At 52.3% G+C, this 22,628-nt stretch overlaps 1 long non-coding RNA gene across 1 annotated transcript in view; it reads right to left on the reverse strand.

The window, feature by feature from the left end:
* Positions 1-14,386: 14,386 nt before the first annotated feature.
* LOC147583412 (uncharacterized) overlaps positions 14,387-22,628 on the reverse strand; it is a 380,385-nt gene continuing 372,143 nt past the window's right edge. The window contains exon 2 of the long non-coding RNA XR_015248188.1: positions 14,387-14,538. This is a non-coding gene — a long non-coding RNA (uncharacterized LOC147583412). The remainder of the gene's footprint in view (positions 14,539-22,628) is intronic.

The raw sequence follows: 22,628 nt of genomic DNA on the forward strand, positions 1-22,628 counted from the left end.
CTGGAAGCCAGGCCTATTTATAGCTGGTGATGTTGCTGGTGAGGCAGGAGGAGCATGTCTGGGGATCTTGGGACCACAAGGCAAGGGCCCTGCTGCACCTTGAAGTGTCAGGTCCTCTCTGGGCTCAGCGTGGCTCCAGCTGGAGGGCGGTGGGGGCGGGGCGGTGTACCCCTGAGCCCACAGACCCTGGACCTGGCAGACACTTGCCTGTGTGTAAGCAGCAGCCTTACCTCAAGGGGGTGGGGGGATGGAGCGCACCTGCAGCTGGGGCTCAGACGTGGTCTCCAGCCTTTCTGGGTGAGGACAGAGCCCTGGTGTCTGCCCTCAGCAGTGCGTCTTCAGGGGGACCCTTTGCAGCAGCGGAGAGTGCGGGGTGCGGGGTTGGCCCTGCTGGGGCCTCGGGTGAGGGTGCGGCCCTGTGTGAGCCCCAGGAGCGGCCTGTGGGGGGGGGGGCTGCTCCTCCCTCCTCCCCACCTCTCATCTGATGTGGGGTGTCAGTCTGCTTCCAAGCTCCTTATTCCCTGGAACTGTGCAATAGCACAGGACGGCCGTCAGCCGGGAGGTGTAATTTAGCGTTCAAACACAGGACCTTCTTGGTGAAGAGTCTAAAGTCTTGCATAGAGTGTAAGGCAGTGACAGTTTTCTGCCTTCCCCGCCTTCGCCCCCAGCCCTCGCTTCTCTCAGCAGGGGGACCTGCCAGCCGGTCCTGGGAGGAGCACGTTCACACCGACTTTTTCTTGTTTTTAATGAGGTTTGTGGTGAGGAATGATGGATTCTTACCTTTGCTCAAGCCTAGATGTTAAAACCACCTGGAGCCTTTTCCACTCCTCCTGCTGCCTCTGTGGTGGGGCGCACCCATGTGTCTCCAGCGTATGTCCCTGTGTGTCCCCACGTGTCCCTAGCATGTCCCCAGGGTGCCTGTGTCTCTGGTTCTCTTGGCATAAGTGCAGTGCCCCCGCGTGGGCTCCGTGTGACCTCCGGCCCTGAGCCACGTTTCCCCAGATCTCTCCCTGTCACACCTGTGTGACTGCATGTCTGCTGAGCACCTGCCAGGTGGGAAGCCCCACTGCACTGGGGACAATACCCAGCAGCCGGTGCCCCCGGGTGACCTCGTGCAGTCCCCACATGCCCCGCTGTCTCACCTGCACAGGAGGGCGGGGGGGGGGGAGGGGCGCCAGGTGGGCAGGGTGTGGGGCGTGCGGTGCAGGTGTGGGTCTGGGCCCAGAACCGACGTTAAGTCAGGTTAAGTCAGGTGCTCCTCGAGTGTGCCTGCGGCCCTGCGTCACAAGCTGTCTGTAGAAAGCCCACCCACACCCTCCTTCTCCATCCAGGTGTACGCACTTCGTGCACTCACTGACCCTCGACCCTGCTCCCGTCATTTAATACCGTAGGACAGACTGTCCCCAAACCAGGGCTTTAAGATAGTGACCCCATTTGCTTTTTGCTCATGACTCTGCCACCCAGCAGGGCTTGGCACGGACAGTGGTCCCCACCCCCTGACCTCAGCTAGGGGTTTGCTGGCCAGACAGGACCACCCAAGGCTGCCCTGCTTAGTTGAGTCTGGGTTGAGTGGCTGGCACGAGGCTCCCCTGTCTCTGTGTGGGGTCTCTCCATAACGTTTGCCTGTCTCCTGAGGGAACAGGGGAGCCTGGTTCTTTGTCATTTGGCTGTGTCCCATGGTCCGGCCAGCTGGAAGGGCCCCTGGCTTGAGGGGCAGGAGCTGGTGGGTGGGAGACGCCTAGGGTCTCCCTAGGGTGGCCCCCTTCTCGGTGCTTCGGAGGACCAGTTGTGGCAGCCCCTGGGGCCCCTGGCCCTGTGCCCCTTGGCCTTTGACGGCCCCTGGCCTGCTCCCTCAGGACTCGCTGCACCCTTTCCCTGGCAGCAGGTCGCACGTCTGTGGGTGGACGGCCCCCTCGGCCGCGCGGCCCGCTGCACCCTGGTTCTGATTCCTGCTGCTTGGTCAGTTGTCCCCCGTGTCCTCGGGGTCTGAGGCTCCATTCTCCTGACACCCTGCAGGCCCTGCCCCACTGGGCCTTCCACCCTGGCAGGGGCCCCTGCCTGCTTCTGTGGACTTGCTGCCTTTTTCTCATTGAGTTGTAGGGTCCTTTGCAGGTTCTGGAGACAAGCCCATATTTGTATCTTCTCCTACCCCGTGGCTTCCCTTTTCTCTCCATCGGTGATAATTTTTGATGAACTGAAGTTCTTGATTTCAGCCTGGTGCCATCCTAGAATTGTTTCCTTTAAGGGCAGTGATTTTTGAGGCTTGTGCAGTGGATCTTTCTCTATCCCCAGGACGTCAGATACCCTCAGCCCTCACCTTCGTGAGGATTTTGCCTTTCCTACTTCAGTCCTCGGAGCGCCTGAAGGGTGGTGTCGATGCCCCGTCTCCCCTGCGTCTGCCATTTACTGAAAATATGCTCCTCCCTTTTTTCCGCAGGGCCACCTTGTCACACACGTGTGCACATGTGTTTGGGCTCTGGCGTCCCTCCCATTGTTGATTCTGTCCCATTGGTGCTGTCTTTGCTTCCAGACCTTTCTCTCGAGTCTCCATGCCCGTGGAGCAAATCTTGTCCTTTTAAAATCACTGTGTATTCACAGCCCTTCTCCCACGTATGTCAGCTCAGTGCATCTGGATACTAGACACAAAAGTTGTCGGGAGTTTTTATCTAGATTAAGTTAAGACTGGTTGAATTTAGGGACAGCTGACATCTTTCTGTATGTAGATTCCAACCCATGTTCATAACGTCATCACTTAGGCCTTTCGTTTCCTTCAGTGGCCGAGTTTTCTGTGTTGACTGTGCGTCCTCTGTGAGCGGTGTTCCTAGGAACTTGTATTTCTTCATATTTTAAATGTTGCATTTCTAAATGCTTTTTACTGTGCGTCTTTGCTGTTATGCAGAAATGAAATGGCCTTTTGTGTGTTGACCACGTATCCAGAAACACCACTAGACTCACTTATTGATGCTAATAATCGTCCTGGGATCCCTTTGGGTTTGGTGTGTGCACAACCCTAGAAACTGCAGATGATGAGTTTTTTTCCCTAACAATTTTTATATCTTCATTTCCTTTTCTTGCCTTACTGTACTGACATGGGGAATACAGTACTTGCCCAACTTAAAAACAAACGCTTTCAATATTTCAAGTGTGGTGGCATTTTTCAGTTTTTTTCAGGTGGCCCTTTTTCTCAGAATAAGGAGTTTCCTCTTTTTTCGATTTACTAAGAATTCGCATGATGCATAGATGCTGACTTCTGTCAGATGCTCTCCCTGCGTTTATGACGGTGGCATTAGTATGACGGGATTCTGTTGGTTAATGTTTTGTTTAGGATTGTGAAGGACAGTTTTTGTATCCATGGGCAGCTCCTCAGGTCTGCCTGCGGTGTGGAGTGACTCTGGCTCCCACCGAGGCCGGGACCTGGCTGCCTTGCCCCTGCAGCAGGGCTGTGTAGGACCCCCCCCCCCCCCAATTGTCATTGGGTTCAGGACCGCCAGGCAAATCAGACCTCGCCTTGATACCTTCAGCTTGATGACACCTGCAAAGACCCTTTCTCCAAACTAGGTCACGTTCACAGTTCTGGGGGTTAGGATGTGGCCGTTCCTTTCTCGGGGCCACCTTTCAGCCCACTCCACTTGCCCTCAGGCTGCCTGCAGGCGCTGACAGAGACCCCTGGCCGTGCACTTGTGGGGCCAGGCGCTGGGTGACTGAGCGGCTAGAAGTTTCTACCTGTGTCCTCATCCAACCCGTAGGGCACCACCTGCCCGGGGACATCTGTCCGGGAGCCTCAAGTCTCCCTCCGGTTCATCCCACCAAGACCAGAGTGTAAAGTGTGGGAAACGCGGCACCCGCACCCTCAGGGCTTCAGTGTTTTCTGTGTCATGGCTGGGACTTGTGGGCAGAGCATCTTAGGACAGGTCTTAGAGAACCTGTGGCCCAGACGGTGAGCCACGGGCTAGTGTGGGCCTGGGTAGCCATCTCGGAGCCAGGGGGCCCCAGAGGGCCCAGGTGGGCTAAGCCCCCTTCTCTCCTGTCCCTGCTGGTAACCCGGGGCCACCCTCCCATGCCACTCTGCTCTCCTTGGTTCTGAGCCCTCTTTCGGGATTGGGGGTGTGCCGTGGTGCCCCTCATGCTGTGGTGTCCTCATGCCGAGGGTTCTTGCACAGAAATGGGGTCTCGGTCTGGACCCTGGGCCCCGGCGTCCCATCGGTGGGCCCAGCGATCATCCCAAGGGCTTCAGCACCTAGAGCTTTTGCTGGCCTGGGCCCAGGTGTCAAGATCCGGGAGACGTGGGAGTGAACAGCAGGGACACTGAGCAGGGGCTCAGGGAGAGCCAGAGTGGCTTCCAGAAGCTTCCCTCTGATGCGCCCGCCCCCAGGAGCCCTATCCCCCTACAGGGCCTGTGGTGTCCCTCAGGGGCCCAGAGCCTGGTTCTCAATCCCACTTGCAACACAGTGTGTCCCGTGCAGACTCCACTGCACCCAGAGGGGCTGGCACTGTGCCTTTAGCGGAAGAGGTTAAGGCAAGAACCCAGAACAAGATCCTGCCTTTCGTGGGCGGGCACTTCTGGGAGCCGAGGGGCTCGGCGGGGCGAGCAGCCCCCACACAGGCCTGCGCAAATAGGGAATTCTCCCTGCACGCAAATAGGGAATTCTCCAGGGAACGCTATAGGTTCCAAGGCTTCAGGACACTCCAGCCCTGTTATTTAGCAAAGAATATCTGCCTCTTCTGGGTTTGTGGCTGCAGGTTGTCCCCGAGGAGGACACTGGTTCCCCCTGTTTCAGGGGCCTGGACTCACACCGCACCCCAGCAGCACGGGGAGGCCAGCGCAGGACACCTGGGTGCCAGCTTGGCAGGACCTGGCTCCTTCAAGGACACCAACATGGAGTTTCAGGAGTCAGGACAGAGCCTGGGAGTGTGCTGGGGGACTTGGGGTCACACTGGTGGGCTCTCCCCCCTCTCAGAGCGGGGGCCCAGGGGCAGGTGGGCAGGAGGAGGGGCTGGCATTTCTCAGAGAGGGTCTCTGGGAGGCTGCTCACCTCCAGGCCAGAGGTTCCCAGGGAGATGGGGCCAGAGGAGGGGCTCATGCAGCCCCCAGGAAGAGTGACAGAAGCCAGCAGCATGTGGAGGACTGGGGGACGGGGGTCTGGGTGAGCTCTGGCTTCCCTGTGGCCTGTCCAGATTCCCAGACACATGTGTCCTGCCGGCCCCCACCTTACCCCACTCTGCACACCATCCCTGGTCTCCGATTCTAGTGTAAGTGCACTCTTCCACAGAGCCTGCGCACAGACACCTGGTCCTGCTCACAGACACCCCTGACTCTGTTCACAGACACACCTGGTCATGCTCACAGACACACCTGCTTCTGTTGCAGGACCATCACTAACAGGGAATTCCAGTGTTCCTGGTCAGCAATTCTGTGTGCTGATGTCCATGTGGCAGCTGACAGTGGTCTGTCGGGGTCTGTCCTGTGTCACCTTTTCTGTAAGTTTTGCCTTAGGCAGTCGAGGCTTAAGGAGGTTGTCTAAAAAAATTTCTTGCAGCTCCACACCGGGTCTCAGGTCTCGATTGAACGCTATTGTTACCAAGACAAAGCCTTCTGGCACCCTCTCCGCCCCGAGGGGCAGACCTCGGTGGGTCTCAAATACTACTTAATCCAGACTCTGTGTGCTATCCAGCACGAATAGCACCCTGACAGCCCCATGGGGGGAGCCTGGACGACAGCGTCCCCTCAGTTTGGCCTGTGTGCTCGCGTGGGGTGCAGGTGGAGGGCCCGGCCTGAGGGGGGCAGAGGGCGGCCTCCTGGCCCATGCATGCGCCTATTTTGGGGTTGCTGCGTGTTCAGAGTGAGGGACCATGTTTCCTGCAACATGATGCTGGTGTCTGGGTCTCAGGTTAGGAAGAAGCACCTTGGTGGGGCTCCCTGGGGCCTGTTGGCCACTGACCGGCTCCATTCTTGCCACACACCCTGTGGCCCCAGCCAGGACGTGGCCACGGCCCGGACATGGTGGGATTTGTCCGAGGCAGGAAGCGGGAATAACAGAGCTGAGCCTTCTCCACAGAACACAGTCCAGATGCTGCCCGCCGCCGGTCCAGCACGATTGTGGGGCGGGGGCATCCACGGGAGGTCCGGGTGAGGTTGGCAGGGCTCCGTGCGTGCGGACACATCCCAGAGACACCAGGGACAGGGGCTCCCCTGTGCTGGGTCTGCCCAGGGCCCACACTCTCCAGGCACGGGCAAGTGAGCGTGGGCATTTGGGGTCAGTGGCGGGGTCAGGATGGCCATGTGGCTGAGGCCTTCTCTGTGGGGGCCCTCTCCTGGCCTGAGGCCATGCAGGGCCTCCACGGTGGGCAGCCTGGTGTGTCTGGAATTGGGGAGTAGCTGACACTTGGCCCCTTGCTGGGTTGATATGGATGCTGGGTCTTAGCACACCTTTTGTCCTTTTAAGGTGACCTTCCCCAAATGCTCAGAAATGGTTTCAGTGACCTCAGTGGGTCTGTTTCATAGCCCATCCCCTGCCATAGCCACGATGGCAATTAGGGGTGCAGGTGGTGGGCAAGTTCCAGTTTCAATTCTTTTTCTCTTTCTCATAATTTCTTATGAATCCACAGGTTAGAACAAAGCTACTTAAAATGTAGGCTCCAGGAGCCATCTGCCACTCCCATTGTCAGATTCTGTTGGCTCAGCTCCAAAATTTGGCTGCAAGAGAATGTGTACCCATGTAAGAGCATCCTAGCAGATGGTCATTTTGATGGTTTCCCACATTATTCTGTAAAGTGAATGTATTGTGACCATCTGAGAAAGTGCCCACTGAGAAAGTGATTTTTTTCTTTCCTTTTTGTTTTTGAATGTCTATTACCTGAAACATCTATTCATGAAAATGACTTTATAGGGAAATTGTGACATCCCTTAAGGCAATCCCATCACATTATCTGTAGCGTAGCCACACTACAAGCAGAAGGATATATGTTGCCTAATAGAGTTTCTGATGTAGAGAAGATTGTATTAATATATCTCTATTTTCAGGATAATGTTCTTTCTTTCACTCATGACTATAATATAATGTTAGTCTTGAAAATAGGTATCCCCTTTCTTCATACAGATTATAGTATTTTTTAGGCTAAGTGTGTAGGCTTTCTATGCTGACTGGAGCTAAAGTGGTTTAATGTGTCTGTGTGTTTTTGTGTGTTTGGATGTGTAATTCATCTTTGAATTCTTGTTCTTGTTTGCCTGGATCATGTTAAATATGAATATACACCAGTGGGTACAGTTTAGTTGTAGACATAAACATTTTCTTTAAGTATTCTAAAGGTTCATTTTAATGCACTGTTTTCTTCCTTCTTTCAGAATTAATATGAAATCATAATATTCAATGCCATGAAGTTGAAATACATGCTATGATGAGCAAATTGTAATGAGGGAACAGACAGTGGTCAGCAAGGTTAGGAAAGGCTTTCTTGGGCAAAAGTGTTTTTCCTGATACCTGAACTAAGAGGAGTAAATAATTAAGCAAGGATACGGTAAGCAGAACCCAGAATTTGTAGCAAATGCTCAGCCACTATTTAGTCTTTGGAGCCTTTTCTGAATAACTGGAAAAGACAACGCGGAAATTTGAGCAGGGAATTACTTCATCTTATTTACATATTTAAGTAAACACTTTGATTGCTCAGAGATGAACAAAGGGTATCAAGAATGGATGCAGGGAGACCATTTAGAAAGTCATTATGACTATCTGGGTGATAGAGGATAGAAATTAATCCAGAGAGTTGGAGAGGTTGAGGGGGAGAAATCATTGGTTTTTAGAAATATTTAGGAGATGAAGTTGATAAGACATGGTGATTGATGGGATAGAGGAAGTGAAGAAGCTGATATTAAGGGTGATTCTATTCTGAGTATAATCTCTCATCAGATTTGGGCATAGAGATCATAGATTTAATTTTCAGTGCATGGAGTTTGAGATACTTGTAAGACAGCTAAGTGTTGGATGTCAAATTAAAGGCTGAATGGAACTAGAGCACAGACAGAAATAGTCCAGACTGTGTAAGATTAATATATAAAGATTTGTGAGTGAGATCTCCTACAAAGATAATATAAACGGCTAAGAAAATGTTATAAAACTAGTTCAGTTTACACAGAAGAGAGATTATACTTGTTTTCATAGTTCCAGTGTAAATTAGTATCAGTAGGTATAAATTACATATAAATTAATCTCACATAAACATTAAAAAGATGTTTTAAACCTTCATGGCTCTAGGAGTAAGAAATTGGCTTTGGAGGTGGTAATTCCTCATTGACATCTGTGATAGATCAAAGCCTAGACAACTAGAAAGTTTTAGACATTGAAGAGTCTTTTTTAAACCTGAGTTGTAAAATCAAAAGACCTAAAATATTTCTACTTTATTGTTTGTAACTTGTTACAATGAACATGGGTTCTTTAATTATTTAAAAGAATACTATTGATGATTAAAGAACATGAAAATGAGTGGAAGATATGAGAAATTTTTAAATGATAATATGCCATCCATAGTTACAAAGCTAACATTACCATGCTTTAAAAAATCCCTATTTAAAACAGACATTTGATGTTTCCGTGAATCCTAAGGTTAGTCATTATACTTAGAGAAATGGAGAAATTATTCCATGTTGCACTTAAACTTTATGGAGCATTTTGCAGTATCATTCACTAGTTCCACATTTTATGTCTATCATAGTAATGGTCTTCCCACAAAGATATGGTTAAAAAAAATAGAGGAATGGGAATAAGTCTGTAGATAAGTTTTAAAAGCCACTGTAGGCATCACTTAACCCAACAAGTTGGGTATTTGGTTCTTCCCCTATGAATTACTCATGACCAGAGGAGTGCTGGATCATTTACTGCATTTCTTGCAAAATGCTGCCTGGGGAATCATTGCACATTTGTGACCAGAGGAGTAAATATGTGAGAGCCTTGGTTTTTTAAATGTTGTCTGCCTAGGCATAACTGTTTTATTGTCTAAAGAATGCTAGAGATAGAAAATGCAGAGGTTCTATTCAACTTCATACCTCCTCGGATATTTTGAATGTTATGACTACAGAATAACACATGACATTGTGAGCAGTAGAAAGACAACAATTATTGGCTTACACTCTAAAACACTTTAAAACTTGGTTCTTGTCAATCCATACTTTTAAACAGCTATTTTAAAATCTTGCTAATTTTTGGTATATCTTTAAACAGCTGTTTTAAAATCTTGGTTATTTTGGGGCCACCTGGGTGGCTCAGTAGGTTAAGCATCTAACTCTTGATTTGGGCTCAGGTCATGATCTCACAGTCGTGAGACTGAGCCCCATGCTGTGCTCAGCTCTGACAGCCTGGAGCCTGCTTAGGATTCTCTCTATCCCTCCCTCTTCCCCTCTCTCAAAAGAAATACACATTAAAAAAGAAAAAAAAAATCTTGGTTATTTTCAAAGAGAAAGAATGAGCACAACTCATGAGAAATGGTGGGGCAGATAGTAGGGTGTCCTGTAACGTTTTCCAAATCTGCTTTCTTTTGTAGGATACAACATTTACTGAGAATGCTAATTGCAAACACTGTGCTAGGGCAGTATTGTTCAATAAAATTGTAATGGGAAATGGAAATGTGAATCACATATGTAATTTAAAAATTTTTATAGCCAGACTACTATACTGTATACACTATAAAATATTTCAATGTTGTATTTTAGCAAATATATAAAACTATTACCATGTCAACATCAAACCATTATAAAAATTAATGAGATATTTTACCTTTTTTTGTACTAGGACCTAAATACCTACTTTATATTTTAAACTTACAGAACATCTCAGTTCAGAGTAGTGACACATTTCAAGAGCTCAATAACTGTATATGACTGGTGGCTGTTAAATGACATGCAGAGAGTTCTAGGTTCTCAAACATGACCTATTCCTAACTTCTGATTATGCCAATAGATATGTGGAAGTTGAGAGACAAGAGTAAGGGACTTGGGTTTGAATTCTAAATTCTAACAATATACGAAAACCAAAAGGAGTGGTAGGTTAGTAGCTAAGAATGTAAAACCCATCATTAGTTACATATGAAATCAGTAAATGATTTTTTTGTGTGTGAATAAGACAGAGTGTAATGGTAGATAATAACTGACAAGTTTTTCAGTTTTGCAGGTAAATTCTAAGTTTGAAATATGAGTTACTCCTATTGATAGTGAAAGAAGCAAGCAGAACTCTTAATCACCCATGGTAGATGTGGGTCAGAATGGTATGTAGATCTAAGGGAAATTAGTTAGAAGTAAGAAGTCTCAAAAATTAGCCAAAAATATCCTTAGGAGTTTGGATCGCACCTTCATTTAATTATCTCCAGTTCCCAGGAGAAACTAGAGACAATTGGTCCACCTTTGAGAGCTTATTAAAAACTAATTCAGACGAGTTAAATGAGTCAGTTATAATATTGCCTGAGGATTCCAGAAGAAAAATAAAATTTAAAAAAATGTTGATTTTTCCTATCTTTTAGTTGTAAACACCACTCAAAATCACCTAATCTTTGTAAAAGAAAATTCTACATATCACAATAAGACTTCCCAGAAAAAACACGTATTTTGCTTGTTTGTTTGTTTTCCTGGTATATCTTATGTAAGTATTTTTTATGGCATTTCTTTGTCATCTTATGTTAGTGGTTCTGATTATTGTCTTCATGTCTATGATCAGCAGCAGGAAAAAGTCAAACCTTAAAATAAGGTCTTCCCAAATGTAGAGTTAAGATGTTAAGAATTAACACACATGTATTTTCTCAAGGAGATAATCTGGTAACTTCTCTCTTTGGAAATATGATTTAATGTTTCATGATACAGACAGAGAGTACAATCTTATTTGTAGCAAGTAATCTGTGAGTATATTTTATTTTCTGTCCTACTAAATTACCTCTAACAGCCAGACGTTCTGGAAGAACAGTTAGGTCTAATGAGTGATTCTTCAAAATTTCACCAAGAGAGAACACTGAATTTCTTTTCAGGGCTAAATAAAGCTTCAGTGTAACCAAGTATATCCTAGCATCACGAGATTTATGCATTTACTTTTTAAATTAAGAATCTTATACCTAGAGGGGCACCTGGGTGGCTCAGTTGGTTAAGCATTGGACTTCAGCTCAGGTCATGATCTCACGGTCCATGAGTTCAAGCCCTGTGTAGGGCTGTGTGCTGACAGCTCAGAGCCTGGAGCCTCCTTTGGATTCTGTGTCTCCCTCTCTGTTCACTTCCCCTGTTTGCGCTGCGTGTCTCTCTCTCTCAAAAATAAATAAACATCAACAATTTTTTTAGAAAAGAATCTCATACATAAAGAAGCACAAGAATTATATACCATTCCTTTAACAATGTAGCTTCTAATATCTTTTGAATCTGTTTTAAATTCCATCAGTAGTGACCACCAATTTGTTCAGCTCTTTTAGATACTGTAGTGGATGTGTGAGGCTTTTTCTACATATGTGGCTTCTCTGGGCATAAACAAGTCTATTTGACATCTTCTTCAGAAGGTAATGTCTATCTGTAGCATATGAGCATTCTGTAAAAATAAATCTCACTGCAGTTTAATGAAATTGTTATACAATACTGTAAGTTTTCTGAACTATAATATGAAACATTAAAGGGGTTTTCTTCTTCTTCCTTCTTTTTATAGTATACTAGAAATCTTATTTGGCCTGAGAAAATAGGACAACTAATATTTAGTAATCTTTTTAAAGTTAATCTCCTGTTAACATGTAACACCTTTCCTGGCCACTAGGGTCTTGGAACTCTTCTCTAGTTACTTCCCTCCATAACACTGCCCAACTTCAAGGACAAATTTCTAGATCATTGTCTGCATCTCACTATCTTTTATAATTGTTTGTTTTCCAGATCTTAAAACCCTTTATCTGAAACCATCTATCTTTCCAACCTCAGTGGCACGGCCACTGAGCCTAGCTGCCATCCCCCACCGCACCCCACCCTTACATCTCCACCTGCCTCCTCCATTCCCTACCTCCAGTGACCTAGAAATTGAGCTCCTTTAATGGGTCATTCTGTAGCAGGCTTTGTTTTCCTGTTTATGTGGCCTGGACACAGTCATCGCTCATTTCAATTGTGCTCGCTTAAGACTTTTTATTCTTTTGTTCCTCTTCACCTTTCACCACAGAAAACTTGCCATTGATAACAGGGATTGGTCCAAGAATTTTATGTGTCTCCTTGTCATCTCAGATGCTTAGGACTTCTACAGAAACATGACATAGCTATACTGATCAGGTCCATTAGGGTTATGAGTGTAGAATCTTCTGCCTTAACTGCATTCTCTCTCTCTCCCTCTTTTTGTTTTGTTTTGTTTAGGTTTTTTGTTTGTTTGTTTGTTGGCTTTTTTGGGTTTTTGGTTTTCCCAAGGCATTTCTTTGGGCAGACCTAGGGACAGGGAAGCTCTTTTGATGCTACTTTTTTTCTCTTTCAGGACTTGAAACAAGTGTGAAGAGGCTCTCTGGTGAGATCGTGGAGTTGAAGCAGCATCTGGAGCACGATGACAAGGTCCGGGAGCTGACCCAGATGCTGCAGGAGAGCCACGGGTACCTGCCCGGGGCAGGGGGGGAGGGCAGGGGGAAGCAGGGCCAGCCCCAGTGACAGCAGGGTACGCAGAGGAGTCGCCTGGTGGCTTCGCAGCATGCAGGCCCTGTGCCACACGCGTCTCCGGTTGACTTACAACTCCCCTGAGCTCCCCTTTCTTCAGGAAAAGCAAGTCCCTTCTTGCTGCTGCGTCTGTGAGGGGCAGGTGAGAGCTGCTGAGAGACTCTGGGCTGTCTTGGTCCACCCTGCGTGGTTCCTGTCAGTTCTCCTAGTGCGCGGGGCCTCCCCCTTTACTCCCAGCTGTGTGCTGGGTGGTGAGAAGGGAGCAGGCAGTGTGGGGGCTGTCCAGGTGGAGCCTCAGTTTCTATCCAGAGAATCGTGTGCTGGGAAGCAGGTGCAGGGAGGAGGCATGCCGCCCACTGGGTGGTGTGAGGTGTACTTTGTGGAGGTGCAGAGCATGAGCCCAACTCACCCCTACTCCCCCACTTTGGGCTGAGTCCCACACACCTCCCCCAGGCTCGAGTGCAGCACGGCCCTAGGTGGAGCCAGGCTGTGACGCCGGGGGGTCAGCGGGCCTACCCCAAGCACAAGGTACAGAGGGGAAGGGGCTCCTGGGAGATGAGCTGGAGCATAGATGGAGCAGCGGAAGGGAGCAAAAGGTAGCTGTCATGGGTGTATGGGGGGGATAGGTGAGGCAGGATGGCTCCCAGAACCCGATGGGCCCCCATCTGCAGCACTGTGGGCTTCGTGTGGACTGGGCTGCCGTGCAGTGGGTGGAGGTGGGGGGCAGTGGTGGTCCACACTGACTTCATTCACTCTGGGCCTTAGCCTGGCCGGAGCAGATGGCTGGTGCCTGCACAGGAGGTCTGTGCAGGGGGCATGCATCTGTGGGAAGACGGCCCCGCTCCCATCTATCCCTGGTCACTGCCGAGTGGAGGGCGAGGGCACTTCACAGATGGCCAAGTGGGCAGTACAGGGCCGCTTCTTCCCTGAAGTCCTTCCAAAGGCAACCGTGGTCAACACTGTAAAACCAGGACTCTTCAGTCATGCAGTCACTATGTCAGAATTATTCAGGGAGCCCCTTTACATCGGACCGGGAGATAGAAATGTGTCAGTCTTTGGATCTGTTCCAGAATGAGAACATCGTTCTGCTAGCTGGGAAGATGATGATGGTTTTCTCAGAAAACAGGTGTGGCTGGAGTAGCGAGGCACCCCTCCGTCATCCGTTGCCTTCACCCGTCCGTCTGGGTGCTGAGCCTGCACGTGGCCTGGTGGCCGAGGGCTCGGGTCACGCATAGCCTCACACCGTCTGGAGGCCAGGGGTGGATGGCAGGAGCCGGAGCCGGTGGGAAACGGGAGGGTGTTGGCTGCGGGGACCGGTGTGGACCGGGAGGGCCCCGGCCAGGTGAGGGAGGATGCTGCTGGAGAGGAGGCGGCAGGCGGTCCTCAGGCATCGCTCCCCCGAGCCCTCCTCCAGCTCCCTGGTCAGCACCAAGGAACACCTCCTGCAGGAACTGAGCCAGGTGCGCGCGCAACACAAGGCCCAGGTGGAGCAGCTGCACTGGAGCTACAAGGAGCTCAAGAAGATGCTGGGCCTGTTTCCGTGCGGCGGCTGCTAGGCCGCGTCTGGGTCGCCTCCACGCACCTAGTAAACCGCGGAAGCTCTTTTCTACCTGGTATGATTGTGGGGCAGAGCTGTGCCTCCCGTTCATAATCAGCTGAAATTTTGAAACGGTGGGTGGATCAGCAGCAATGGGGAGCCCTGGGTAGGAGCAGGGCAGCCACTGTCTGCCAGGAAGGTCTGGCTTCAATTGGTCCTCCTTTTTTTGTTGTTTATTTTTTTTTAAGAGAGAGGGCAAGAGCAAGCGAACGCAGGGGAGGGGCAGAGAGAGATGACAGAGGGTCGGTAGCAGGCTCCAAGCTGTCAGCACAGACCCGAAGCCGGGCTTCGGGTACCGTTGAGACCATGACTTGAGCTAAAGTCAGATACTTGATGGACAGAGCTCCCTAGGCGTCCCACTGGCAGTCCTCCTTGGCCCAGCGTGCAGTTGGAGCTTCTGGTCTGGCCTGGGAACTGCCCCAGGTCAGGCATGATGTGAGGGCATCGCCGCTACATCACAGCCACAATGACAGCTCCCCCAGGAGCCCCCCCACTCCTGCCAGCCCAAAGGAATTCCCCACAGGCCCCTCCTTCTCACTGAGCCTCATCAGGGCCTTAAGTGGCCCCTTGACACCCCACTTCCTGCCTGCACTGGCATCCTGGCCAGCCAGGCTGCCCTCTGGACAGGTCACCCAGGGCCCTGGCTTTGCTGCGGGGCGGGGCATGGGGGGCCAGTAGCTTCCTCCCACATGAACGCCAAGTTCTCCGTGATGACCCAGCATGCTGCCTGCCACCTCTTGGAGAGGTGTCCCTGGGAGTGCCATCGGTCTTGTATCATAGAGGTGCTGGCACATTTTGGCCCGAAGCCCGGGAGCCTTCCTGCTGTTGGCCCTGGATGGACATACGCCTGTCTCTGGAGGGCTGCCCGGGCCCCCGCCAGCCCCAGTGTCCCCAGGTGACCTTTGGCACTGGCAGGGTTTAGCCCCCTGCCCGCCCTGAGTTGGGTCTGGAGGCCTGGGGGACACAAGGCTTGGGAAGCAAAGTGAAACCCCAGCTCACGGGGCCTTGTGTGTGGTCAGTGACTCCATTACTGCTGGGCGGGCCTGCAGGCAGGGCACTGGCCAGCCAGGCCTGGAGCTGGGAGAGGGGGTTTCAGTGTGGGGACACCCTCCAGTTCTGTGGACTCTGGAGAACAGGCTCACTCTGTGTCCAGAGAGCAGTGTAATGTGATCAGTGTCTCTGGGGAAGAGACGGGCATTGTCATTCTAAAACTTGCTGTGCATTGCTCTCTGCAGCAAGGTGCCGGGTCCCTTGGGGAGAACTCCGATGGGCAATCACGCTGGGGACACTTGGGGACACCTGGCCCAGCCAGGTGGAGTGGGAGAGTCGGCCTTAGGCCCGTGTCCACCAGCTCTGAATGTGGCCCTCTGATGGGAGCCCCCGTCAGCCTTTCCCCCCACCCCCAGCTCAAGTGACTCCCACTGGTGGTGCCTGGTGCCGTGGTGCCCAGAGAGGGCTGCGTGCTCTGGCGGCCAGTCCCGGGGCTGGCCGTCAGGCCTGGCATCCACATGCCACCCGGGCAGGGCGTGAATAGGAGACAGGAGTGCCTTTGACAGCCCAGGACAAACAGGGCCTTGGCCAGGCAGCAGGGCAGGGATCTCCGTGTGGGGCGGCTGCTGTGAGAACCTTGCTGCCGAGGAAGGTTTCCCCAGAGGCTGGGGGGGGGGGGGGGTGTCGAGGCCAACTGCTGTTGGGGTAGAGCCCACTGCCCACCACTGGGTCTAAGGAAGCCCTGCACCCACCAGGTCACCAGCCCCTGCTGTGCGGTCGTGGTTGGGACCAGCACCCGAGGACAGAAGGGGCATTTGTGTTCTGAGTGCAGGCCCCGTGGGGGCTCAGGCTTCCCAGCCCCGATCCCTGACTGTGGGCTGTGTCCCGTGTCTTCCAACGGGCATGTCAAGTGCCTCTGAGTCCCTGCGTGTGGTGTCCATCTGTTCACTGCTGAAGGACACCTGACTACGTGGTTTACGTGGGACTGCGGTGCGTCTGTCCTGTGTCGAGCCCAGACTTGGGGGCTCAGAGCCGTAACTGCCAAACTGCCTCCCCGGGTGGACGCCACGTCGGAGTGCCCAGCTGACCACATCCTCCCGGTGTGGCCATTTCACTGGCTTCAGCCACGCTGGCCGTCTGGTCTGGTAGGTCTCGCCATGTGGGGTGGCGCTTTGTGTGCTCTGTGCTGGCCACCCAGGGGTCTTCCTGGACAGTGTCTGGTTTGGGTATTTTGCCCTGTTTTCTATGTGGGATTCTCCCTGTTGTTAAGTTTGAAAAGCTTTCTCTTTCAGGTGTCTGTTTGCACGTGTTTTCTCCCCATCTGTGGCTCATTTTGTATTCCTCAAAACAGCATCTTTTCAAGGACATGGTGTTTTAAATTTCGGTGCATTCCAATTCCTTGTTTCTTTTATGGACTTTTTTGGTGTTGTTTCTAAGAAATCTTTGCTTCACCCAAGATCACAAAGTTTTTCTCTTAGGTATTCTTCCAGAAGTTTATAGTTCTAGGTTTTGTGCTGAACTTAGGACGATGGCCCATTTTGAGTGAGTCTCTGTAGGCACTTCGAGGCACAGTGCAGGGCTGGGTCCCCGCTGTACCAGCACCAGCTGTTTAGAGACGGCCCTTTCTCTGCTGGGCTGCCTTTCTTTGCTCTTCCGTGGAAACCCTCGTGTGGGTCTGTCCCTGTGCCTTCGTGGTTATTGTGGCTGTTCTGGGCCATCTGCTTGTGGACATCTGCAGGGCCGTCCCACTCAGGCCTCTGCACCCACAGGGTGTCCCTGAATGGCAGGGAGCCGCCCCCACAGGACCTCTTGTTCTAAAACCCTGACAACTCACTCCATGGATTAGCAGGAGAGATCCAGTCAAAGTGGTAAAAATGGTTTTTTAGTAAAAATTATAAAAAGTGCACAGTTTAGAATCTTTCTGAAATTTTGTGAGTGGCCTGCGGCAAGGAATGAATAGGGCTGCATCTGCCCCTAGCCACCTTGTGCCCCTTAGGCAGGTGGCTTTCAGGTGGGGGCAGTGGGGGTCCTGGGAGGAGGGACAGGCCCTGGGACCACTTTGCTGGGCGTATTGGTGAGGCCACCGCCCGACCCCATCCCTGTATGATGACAGGGACGTCGGGCCACGGTGGCCCCAGGCAGGACTCGGCCTCTGTGTGGTTCAGATGGGACGAGCTTCTTGACCTGACTTTTTCCCTCCTTCTCTGAGTGGACGCCACACACGCCCCATTTTAGAACCAGACAACAGCTTTGTTTTAATGTCCAGTTGTTCATAAAGGATATGGTTCCTTTAAGCTTTTTTCCAAGACAATTTATATTTGCTGCCGTTGCCCATGGCGACCGACTGTTGGGCATAAACAGTGCACACCAGGGCGGGGGAGGGGCATATTCTGTATTTTAACTTTAGACTTGATTTCTGCTGTGGGAGAGAGGTGGGGGTTCCCCAAGGCCACTGGGCCCCCACCAGGTTCCTGGGTAGGGATCCCCTGATGTCACTGGTCCCTGGGTGGGGGGAGGGTTACCCCGATGTCACTAGGTGCCCAGACAGGGGCAGGGGTCCCCCGATGTCACCAGGTCCCTGGGAGGTAGTCTCCCGATGTCATCAGGTCCCTGGGCAGGGCCAGGGTTTCCCCAATGTCACCTGGTCCCCGGGCAGGGGTCTTCTGATGTCACCAGGTCCCTGGGAAGGGGTCCCCTGACATCACCTGGTCCCCGGATGTCAGCAGGTTCTGGGGGCACTACTTGGTGGGGCTGTGAGTTATGGAGGGGAGTGGCCCTGGCCCGGGCCCTGAGCGCTCTCCTCCCTCAGAGGGAAATCCTGCTGGACCATCACATTCGAGCAGTTCAAGGAAGCACTTGAAGAGCTCTCCAAGAAGAGATTCAAAGACAAGAGCAGTGAGGGGGCTGTCCACGAGGTACACAGGCTCATTGAGGGCAAGGCCCCCATCATCTCAGGGGTGATGGTGAGCATGGCTAGCAGGGACTCCCTGGAGGGCAGCAGCCCATGGGGTCTGGGGTGGGACAGGGGACGCGTTACTCCCTGGGGGTGTGCCGACCCAGCTGCCGACGGCCTCATGTGCCCACTTGGCCCCTTGCGCTCACACGGGCGCGCCCCATTCTCTCCCTCTACAGAAGGCCATCTCATTGCCCGCCGTGTCCCGGCTCACAGACACGACCAAGTTCACAGGTTCCCACAAGGAACGCTTCGACCATCAGGCAAGGGCAAAGGCAAGGTGGGCCTTGTGGACCTGGTGGATGAGTGAGGCTACGTACCGGGCTATAAGCACGCGGGCACCTATGACCAGAAGGTGCAGGGTGGCAAGTAGCCATCCCAGGAGCAGCCCTTCCCACTGGGGCCCGTGCCACCTCACACTTCATTACATTCCCTTGCTCCCTGGGGAAGAACTCAAGGCTGGGGCCCTGGGGGACCGTGGGGGTGGCAGTCAGGCCTCCCCCTGCTTGGGGCCTGGCATGCTTCTCTCTGACCCCCAAGTGAGGCCCCGAAATCACTGACCATTTCTAACACACCTGCCGCGTCCAGTGCTGGCCGACAACAAATGGCCTTTTTCAGAGCGTCTCCTGGGACCAGACCACACTAACTACCTGGCTTACAGGTGAAAAGTCCATTTTAAAGGGGCCAGTGGGCCACAAGGGGGTGAGTGGGACAGACCCTGTCAGAAGCTGGCCCCCTGTTGACCTGCAAACCCCTCCCTGGAACCTCGAGGGCAGCACAAGCTAACGCACTAACCAGCAGCACCAAGAAGACAGAAGTGAGCTGCTAACAGGACATCATGAAGGTGTGGGGAGGTGGGACAGGTGCTTGCATGTGCACACACACTCACACATACCCACATGTGTGTGCTTGCACACATGCACATGCTCACACACACACACACACACACACACACACACGTTGTGGAGCCGGAGGAATGTGAGCCAGTGGAAGGGGCTCCTCAGTGGACCAGAGGAACACGGTCTGAAGTTGTCAAAATGGAAACCAAGGACAAGACCGTTTACTTTATTGTGTTTTTCTAAGAATAAACTGGGAATGTATTTGTTCCCAGAATGGGTCAGCGAAGACAGAATACCATTTCTGCCCCTTTCTCTCCTGCCGTTTGTGTCTCTAGGCCAGGAGACCCTGCTGGCTAAGGCTTCCCATGCAGTCGCGTTGCTGGCATGATGGTGTCTTCTGTCCAGGGCCCCACTCTGCACTCAGGGCCTCCGGGCTGTGGGTCCCCGTGGCTGCTCCCTGTTCACTGGCACGTGGCACAGATCTCAGTGGTTCAGTGTCTGCATGAGTCTTCCCTAACCTCTCCCAACCCCTGCAAATGCAGAAAACCACACAAGAGAGGCAGACCCACAAAGGGCTCCGAGGCCAGCAGCATTTGTTGGCATTTGGTTTCTCCATGAGGCTGGACAGGGGAGCCAAGCATTGGGACTCTTGTCACAGTGGCTTCATGGGGACATGTCCCCTTGCAGAAGTGCCACCAAGCCTGGCAAGACACTGGTGGGGCCGTGTGGTCCTGGCGCTGGTCTTGGGAAAAGCCCATGGGAGCCTCAGGGAAATGCTTCTTGGAGCCCGTCCACCCTGGCCACTTTTCTGTGTCCGTGGCAGCTGGCTGGTTGGGGGCACTCCCTGGCGCACAGCACAGGTGGTTGAAATAAAGACCAGCACCGGGGTGGCACCCGCACCCGCCTCCCTGTGCCCAAAGGGCATGCTGGTCGTCGCTAGAGCTAGGGATGGTCCCTTGTCTGTGCAGTGGGGCTCGGGGCTCAAGCTCCCATCCAGCATGGCCCCTCTGAAGGGATGTGGTCCTCCCCCTCTCCCCCATTGTGGGGCCTCGCCAGCAGCTTGCTTCCGAGGTTCTGAGACTTCCCGGTGTGTAAAATCTGAGATGGTTGCAGGCCTTGAGTCACCTGTGCTCACTGCAGTCTCTAGTTTCTACCTTGGCGATCCTGAGCTGCCCATCCAGGCCTCTCCACCCCATGGTGGGGAAAGGTGGGGAAACCAAGGACTGAGTACTGGAGGAGGGACAAGCAAGCAGGACACAGTATCCCCGGCTGGACTGCGGTGAGGATCTGGAGGCAAGGGGAGGATGTGGGAAATGTTGGAAGGTGACTCTGAACATGACAAATGTTTCTCAACAATGAGCAGATCACAAACCAGACCTCCTCCCAGATCCTCTTGGGCACCATGTTGGGGAGCACCGTCTGAGGCGGTGGGGCTCCGCTTCCTGCCATTACCACCTGGGTCCCCCCTGTCACAGCCATGACATAGCGTGGACACTGGAGTCCAGCAGGACCTTGGCCCCCACAGTGTGCATGCCCCAGTGAGCCAAGGGACGAGGGTCCCCATGCCAATGCACAGCCCCCCTTCCACCAGCCCTTCTCAGCCCCGCTCACCCCCAGGAGGCCATCTTCTGTGCCAGAGTGGGGTCTCCAGGCAAAACAGCCTCCCCAGGACCACCCTGGGAGATTGGGGTCTAAGCAAGAGAAACCACACATCTGCCTGCCCATGGGGACCCCTGCTGTCACGCCCTTCCCCAGAGCAGGAGCCCTCTTCTTAGTGGAAGGCACCAGTGCCACAGTCTGGTGGAGCTGAGCTACTCACTTGGGACCAGTGTTTCCCAATGCGCTCCTGACTGTTCTCACAGCACCTTCCCATGGGGTTTGTGAATGGGTCCCCTTGGCGGTCCACCCCGTCCCACAGCAGGGAGGTCTGGTTGGCCACACAGGGGCTACAGTCTCCCGTCTCCCCTGCCCAATCCCAAAGCCTCTTCAGATGGCACCCGTCCCCAGACAAAGCCTGGACGTTCCCTCAGTCAGGAAGGAGGGGGAGGTGGCAAAGACTCCATCAGGAGTCCTCAGTGCTCTCCATTCCATCAGCTTAGAATAATCTGCTAAACGTGTTGCCGCACGTGTGTGGCCCCCGCACATAGAACATGTGCGCGTGCGCACACACGCACGCACACGCATGCTCCTCCATCGGCGTCTGAACACTGAGAACACACAGGCAGGGTGTGTGTCTTTGCTGCATGTTATATGTAATGCCAATTATCTTCTACTAACCGTGGTTACCCAGAAATCCAGTGTCTATCTGTGAGTGAGAGACCGCACAGCACGAGGAGACAGGACACGTTCTGCCAGGGAGGGCAGGGCTGACAGCATCTGAGTGTCAGGAGAACTGGAGGAGGATGCTTAACACTGATCACACCAGAACGCTTATTTATTTCTATTTAACGTGATAGGATAGGCAACTAGGTGGACGTAACAGTCAGCTTTACCAAAGTGAAGTTCAAATCATGTAAGTTTAGGATGTTATCGCAGAAGATATATATTTATACCGGAGTATTTTCACACCTCTAGTGTCCCCAGTCCTACGTTTGCGGCAGATGAAAATCACAGCCGATGCCAGAAGCCGGGGAACAGTGCGCGCAGGCGGCTCGCTGGCACCACTTCCTGTTGGTGTGGCTCTGCGTCTGCGTCCCTGTGCTCAGCGCTCAGGACATGCCACGGGCATCCCTCTGGCTGCTCGGTGGACAGGGCCTGCGGCAGCGGGCTCATGCCCCCACCCCAGACTGCTTCTGTGAATAGTTTTTTGGCGCCCAGCTGTGCCCGTGTGCTCAGTCGGGCATGACGTATGGCCGGTTTTGCGCTATGTCGCCTGGTAGTGGTAGGAGGGGACACCTAAAATTTTCACCATCTGGCCCTTTATGGGAAAAGCATGTGCTGGGCCTGCCCTGGGGACCCAGCCCAGCTCTCTTCATACACAAGCTGGCGGCTCCCCCGTCTTGCAGTCCACACTACATGGGACGCTCTGTGGTCACCTGTTCCATGCAGGCCAGGTTGAAAATTCAACTGTACTGTGAAGTTACCAATAGGCTAGAATGTCCTTAAAACACTGACCCTGAACAGCTCCCCTCCACTGATTGACTACTGAACACTGTGGAACCTGGTGGTTCAGGGTATGGCCTCTGTCCCTGGGCATGTGGAGGGCATGGCCCCAGGTAGGCTGGGCAGTGGCCACCCTGAGCTTCGAGAGGTTTTTTTCTCTCCCTCTAGACTCTTGAAAACCCAAACCAAGCCAAACAGAAAGGAAACCCGCACAACTTAAAAGAAACTTGAAAGGGATCGTATACTACTAGTTTGTACTAAGTTTTTTTCAGGAAAGGGAAATAAATTTATATATATATATGCAATATATTTTTACAGTTTTGTTACCATTAGGGAGTCCTGAGTGTATCACTTTATCAGTGTGATAGTGAAGAGTAGAGTCGACGTCTTGGGTGTTCTGACTCAGAAAGGCACGTCTGCTGGCGTCTCAAAGCCGCACTCAACCAGGGATATGTATGGGATCGGGGTGGCCCTCCTCTCCCTCCCCAGAGCGTGAGGCACTGTGTCCCCGGTCAG

The sequence above is a fragment of the Puma concolor genome, chromosome A2 (assembly GCF_028749965.1).
Source record: "Puma concolor isolate L17-30 chromosome A2, mPumCon1.1.hap2, whole genome shotgun sequence".
Lineage (NCBI taxonomy): Eukaryota > Metazoa > Chordata > Mammalia > Carnivora > Felidae > Puma > Puma concolor.